Below are 6,415 nucleotides of genomic sequence, written 5' to 3'. Positions count from 1 at the left end.
TGCTGCCCCCTCTGCCCGCCATGCCTGCCCCTGTCCTGGGCCTCTCCCGACACGGCGGGCACAGGGCTCGGCGGCCCCGAGCTGGGCCACTCGGGTGGTTTGAAGGCCCGGCGGCTCTGGCCGCCTCGTCCTCACTCGCTGCCTTTGGGCGCTGTCTTCTTTGAGCCCACACCTCCCTTACCAGCCACTCCGTCCTGCCGGGGCCCTGGACCCAGCCCTGGAGCAATTCCGCAGCCTCAGAGCCCCGTGGGATTTTAAACAGTGTAAGGTGCCGTGGCCATGCCCGCACCCCGCCCCTAGCGTCTAGCAGCCTCACCCCGGGGCTGGGAGCCCCCCTACCAAGCGCTGGGAGCCTGAAGACGTCCCGCGCCTCCATTTCTGCCTCCTGTCCCCAGCTGTACTCGGTAGTTGCTTATTTGCAAAACGGCCTCTGATTACAGGTCTGGATCGGGGCTGAGCGGCCCTTCAACAAAGAACCACGAGTCCCCCCCGGGGTGGGTGGGTGGGTGTGAACGCGCGGTGGTTCCTGGGCCCGCCAAGGGGACTCGGGTGGCAGCTGGAGGCTATGGGGCTTCTGAGCACGGGGCCAGGATGCTGGGGGAGCCGCGTGCCCAAGGTGGACGGGAGGGTGCCGGTGCGAGGGCTGGGCGGGCAGCGCCGGGGGTCCGGAGAGGCCTCTGCTGAGAGGAGCCCCGGGGCCCCCTCCGCCCGTGCCCCGTCCGGGAGCCGCCGCGGGCGTCACCCCTGCTGCACCCCGGGACTGCGGGCAGAGGGTGCTTGGCTGTTCGGCAGCCGCGTGGCTTTCCTGCAGACCCGGGACGTGTCCCGACCGCACCTGCAGGGCTCCCGTCCCGGGGCCGCGGCACTGGCTGCGTTGCACCTGCCGTGGGTGCGCCTGCCGCGGGGCCGCATACCTGGCGCTGGGCTGCAGGCCCCGGCCTGCTCTGCATCCTGCTCTGCCCGCGGTGGCGAGACTGCACGGCCAGGATTTCCTACCCGGCACGGCGAGGGGGGGACGTGCTGCCCCTTAACTCTCCATCTTACCTGCTTTCTTTAAAACAAATTCTCACTGTGAAAACGGTGCTCCCAGTCCGGGAATGCCCTCCTCCCGGCCCTCCTCTCCCTCCATCGCCCCCTCCCCACCTCCTTCTTTCCGAGACAACAGCGGCTCCGATTTCCTGGACTCTGTGCTCCCTGCAGGTGGGGCAGTGGGACTCTTCTCACCTGGCTTGTGGTCTGCAGACACCGGACCTGGGGCACCGTGCACAAATCAGCAGGAGGGTTTTCAGAGTCCTTGGCAAGAAGGAGGTGCATCCACTTCCCCGCTGATGACTGACCCTAGTTTCTAGGGCTGCTGTGTTCCTTCCTGAATTTTACGAGTCAAAATCAGCACCAAGTCATATATAGAAATTCAAGGAGGCAAGAAGCCTGTTCTGCACTTAGTCAAATTTACACTGTCCCGTTTAGGAACATGGCAAGCAGACCCAGGTATGAACTTGGCTGGTTCGAGCTCCCATAACTTGGACGCAAGCTCATGTTTACTCAGTGGGCTTTTAGGCTCTTGTGCTTTCATGCAAACCCTACACCCTGTTAATTCCTCTGTAATATTTCAGCACCTTAGAGACAGCACAAGAAGCACATTGAGCTCTGAGTGTGGTTTGTCAGGAAGAGACGTTAGCCGCACGGTGCTGACTGCTTTGGGGTTAGTGGCATCTTGGGGTGAGAGGAAAATTCAAGGGACTCGAATGTTCCTCTTGAAGGGAATAAACTACTGTATGTTTCTGTGAGTCTGTGATGAGGGTGGTGTGTGTGTGTGTGTGTTAACAGGGGGGCAATTTCGTTAAAACAAGACTCCAAGAGTGTCATGTTAATGAAAATCATAGTGATGCTTCCACTGGAGTTTTATCCTGGCTTCATGAGATTCATTTCTCTAAATACATTAGATTATTGAAGGTATTTCTAGAGACATCCTTCATCTACCTTTGGCTTCATCACTTAAGTGAGGCCCCACATTTGTCCACAGGGAGGGCCCAGAGCTGGGTTCTTCAAGTCAAGGCTGCCTGTATTTTTTTATATAAATTTATTTATTTATTTGATTTGATTTTTGGCTGTGTTGGGTCTTTGTTGCTGCGCGTGGGCTTTCTCTCCTTGTGGTGAGTAGGGGCTACTCTTCGTTGCGGTGCACAGCCTTCTCATTGCAGTGGCTCCTCTTGTTGCGGAGCATGGGCTCTAGGCACGCGGGCTTCAGTAGTTGTGGCTCACAGGCTCAGTACTTGTGGCACGCAGGCACAGTAGTTGTGCATCGTGGGCTCTAGAGCGCAGGCTCAGTAGCTGTGGCGCAGGGGCTTAGTTGCTCCGCGGTATGTGGGATCCTCCCAGACCAGGACTAGGACCCGTGTCCCCTGCGTTGGCAGGCGGATTCTTAACCACTGCGCCATCAGGGAAGCCCTGCCTGTGTTCTTATTTATTCATCACCTACGAGCCCCTGGTGAGAACACTGGCCCTCATGTCCACCACATACCTTTATTAATCTCGTATTCATATCACACTTTACAGTTTACCAAACGGCACCGTAGGCTTATTCTTACTCATTCTCAAAGACCCTGTGAGGTGAAATGGAGGCAGAGAGAGTAGGCGCTTTTCCCACTTTATGTGAGCTGCACTTGTGGGGTAATCTGTAGCCTGTGCGCAGGGTGACCGTAGGCCCAGCTTTGCCAGGACAGCCCCGATCGCATTGGCCTGAGGGGACCACAGCTTCCCCTCTCAATCTCGATGCACGGTGCACACTCTGGCCCCCACCGTCCACAAATCACTCTGCACTTCTGTCAGACGTTCAAGTCCACGTGGCCCGTGTCGGGCCGTCAGAGCAGGACCGCAGTCGGGGCCTGGCGCAAACCTGCCCTTCCCCACGGCTGGGGTCCTTGGGCTGCTTCCTGGCACTTGGCGAGAGCCCCGTCACCACTTCTGCGTTTGCTGCTGGATCCCGTGTCCTCGGCTCCTTGGCATCTGCTTCTCCACATGGAAATCTCTCTGACGCTGCCCTGGCCTCGGTGAGGGGTCCAGCCCTCCCCATCCCAGAGGACTTCTGCCAACCCCCCAGCAGCCCGCAGTGGCCTCACCTCTCCTCCCACCCCCCTGTGTGTGTGGCTGCCCTCGTGGCTGGGAGGGGCCCAGCCTAGTGTCCTGACTGCTCCTGGTTCCGGAAACGGGCGCCTTTACATGCAAATTGGAAATTCCATGAAAGAAAGAACATTCCCAGGTGTTTCTGACATGAAGAGCCCTGGAGAGGCTCAGCGGTCCCACCTGTGCGCCTAAACCACGTGGCGGCCCGGCCGCCAGGAAGCCTCTGCAGGGAGCTGTCCTCGGTCACCCTGAGCGGCAAGAAGACTAGATGTCCCCGTCCACGACCGTGAGGAAAGGCCTTTACCGTTAGAACCAGGCAAGGGCTGCGTGTGGCCTGGCTCTGTACCACTTTGGCGCGTGGAGGAAGTTTCTTGACTTCCCTAAACCCTGACTTCCTCCATTGGAGGGACAGTGGATCTCGGATGAGATGAGAGGTCATGCCCTTGGTTGCCCCCAGGACCGAGTGGGAAGCGTGGGGTGATCGCGCAGCATTTAGCGTGACGCCTCAAGCAAAAGTGCTTGTTGGGGTTTTGTATGGTGTGTCACTGAGGTCACAGGGACTGTCTTATTCCTCTTCTGACTCCGTTGTATCTAAAGGTTATTAGGGACCAGATGGTTGTCATTAGTCTCTGGACAGGCCTGAGCTCCAGGCTGACCGCTCCCCCGAGGAGGTGGTGGCTCGGCCCCTGCTGCCACTGGAGAGAGGTCGTGCCCATCCCTCTGCCTGATCTGTCCCTGCTCGCCGCCCTGGGCTCTGAGCCACTGTGCCCTCTTCCACACCAGACTTGGGGGTGGGGACAGGAAACGGGTGCGCAAGGCCCGGGGCAGGATGACCTGGATGCCACCCAGTTTTGTCAAACGCCCTCTGGGTGGACAGCCTCTCCCGCAGGGGTGCCGAGTCTGGCCAGGCAGCAGGAAGTGGAGACAGACAGGGGATGCGGGTCTCGGGGGAGGAGCGTTTTCCTGGTGGATTCGGTGGGCGGCACAGGGCACAGGAAGCCACGCTTAGGACGCGGGGACCTTGAGCAGTGCACGCCTGTGGGGAGGCGACGTGGAGTCTCCAGGCTGTCCCCAGCCCGGCCGCCCCTCCTCTTGCTGGGAAGCTCTCAGGTGTGTTTGGGGACGGCTCCTCCTTCAGTGGAGACCGAGACTGGCGGCACTTCAGGAGGTCCTGTGCTCCACCTGGATGGAGCGCCGCCCCTGAGGTGGGGGACGCACGCGACTTCTGCCCTTTCTGGGCATCGCCGGGCGATTGCACAGTCAATGCACCGTAACGAACGCCAGTTGGGGACAAGTCTAGTCCGTTATGTATCTTCTATAGCAGCCCCATGTGAACCCCGGCAACTGGGAGGGCTGGGGCGGTGAGAAAACACATCAGGGAAGGTGCACCTGGAGGAACCTTCTCTAGACACGGCTGTCCTTACAGTTTCCGAGAGTATGCGATGGGGATTCCCTTGAACAGTCTCCTTTCATTCAGAGTGACATAACTCTTGCTGGGCCGGGGGGAGGGGCCGTCACAGGGATGCCCGGTGCTGGGGGGACGGCAGGGGCATCGCAGGGCGCGGAGCCCTCATCCACATTGCGGACCAGGCGAGGCCAGGGGCTGACTTAGACTTAGGCTGGGTTACCACCCCCCTTCCCGGCTTAGCCCGAGGTGGGACTCATGAATGTTTTGGATGATTTTATAATGCAGGCAATTGCAGGCTTGGCTTCTCACAAGTGCAGTCTTGTTCCCAAAGATATTTGCAGGTTAAGAATGCAGGACTACCAGTTTTCAGTGATAGCTTTCAAATCCTGTAGTTGAAAAACAAAAGGATTGTTTCCCAAACAGAATCTCTCTGTGCTGCGTGGAGGCCACGCAGCCCCCCAGAGGGGCCTCCCAGGGCGCGGGGGGGTGGGCGAGAGGGGAGGGAAGCCCCTCTTAGAGGAGCCAGTGAGAGGAAGGCTGCGTTCAACTCTCCAGGTTATGACCGCTTCCCGCAGCCCGACCCCGCCGCCCCGAGGCAGGCGCAGTGCCGAGCGGGCAGGACGGGCTGAGCCTGGGCGGAGGTCGGCAGTGGGGCCCAGCGCGGAGCACGAGGACACAGGGGTCCTCAGAGGGACGCGGGTACTCGGATGAGCTGCCCTGGAGTCGAGTGACTCCTTGGTGCTAAAGTCTTCTGAGTCACCACAGTGGTGGCATGAAGAGAGGCCGGGACTCTCGAGCAAGGTGCAGGCGGAGGCGGCTGGGGCAGGTCTGGAAGAGGGGCAGGGGGCAGGGCGTGCGCTGAGCTGCCCGGGAGGCTGTGGCTTCTCCCCCAGGTGCTGGCACCCTCTTCAGTTCCACCGCAATTACGGAGAATTGTTTTAAAGGTTTTTTTAGTTTTAAATAAAGTAATAAAACAGGGTTATCCACGTGGAAGTCAATTTGTACCCAACCTACAACAAGACGTTTAGGGACAGACGCAAAGCATTAGTTCTTTGCATCAGGAGTTCAAATCACGGTCAGTTAGGGCCCACGCGTTGGCAAAGAAGTTAACAGACAGTGCGGCACAGGGACGGGGTCTGCGTTGGCCCAGCCGGCCTTCCCGGAGGGTGTGAGGTCACATGAGCTGGAAATCTCAAAATGATGCAGGCCTGAAAGCCAGCATTCCTACTTCTACAAAGTTATCCCAAGTAAGTAAGCGATGATGCATGTGAAGAGATTTATCTACAAGGACAGTTCATTTCGGGAAGTATTTGTAACAGCAAAAATATGGGAATATCCAAATGCGAACGGCAGGGAAAGAGCCTCACAAGCCCTTCTCTCTCAAGCTGCCACCTGATGCCCAGGGGCACCCGCTGGAGAGTGGGGGGCAGGGGGAAGGCAGGGCTGTCTTCAGGGCTTCCTGGCCAGTGGGCGCAGAGTGATGTGACCCCAGACGAGGGGCTGCACAAGGGGAGTCCCAGGTGTGGGGGGAATGCACTGAGGGGCAGGGCGGGGGATGGGGACCAAGAATGGGGTCCAGGTGGAGACACAGCAGAGCCAGGCAGAGAGGGAGCTCCGCATGTGCCGGCAAGGGAGGCACCCGGCTGACTCCAGAGGGAAGCTGAGAGCTGCACCCAGGCCTCGGCCCTCAGATCCAGGGAAGAGCACGTCCCGCCTCTGCCCACCCACAGATGGGTTCGCCTCCTGGTGTCTCGTGGTACTGTCCATCCCTGATGTTTACCCAGGGCCGCTCTGGGCAGCGGGCTGTGCCCTCAGACGCCTCCAACAGTAGCACAGATCGTATGAAGACAGGTTCCGTGTCTCTGAATCTCCCTCAGGGCCCAG

Source organism: Mesoplodon mirus, assembly GCF_964341445.2.
Source record: "Mesoplodon mirus genome assembly, chromosome: 16".
NCBI lineage: Eukaryota > Metazoa > Chordata > Mammalia > Artiodactyla > Ziphiidae > Mesoplodon > Mesoplodon mirus.
This window is presented reverse-complemented; position numbering follows the sequence as displayed.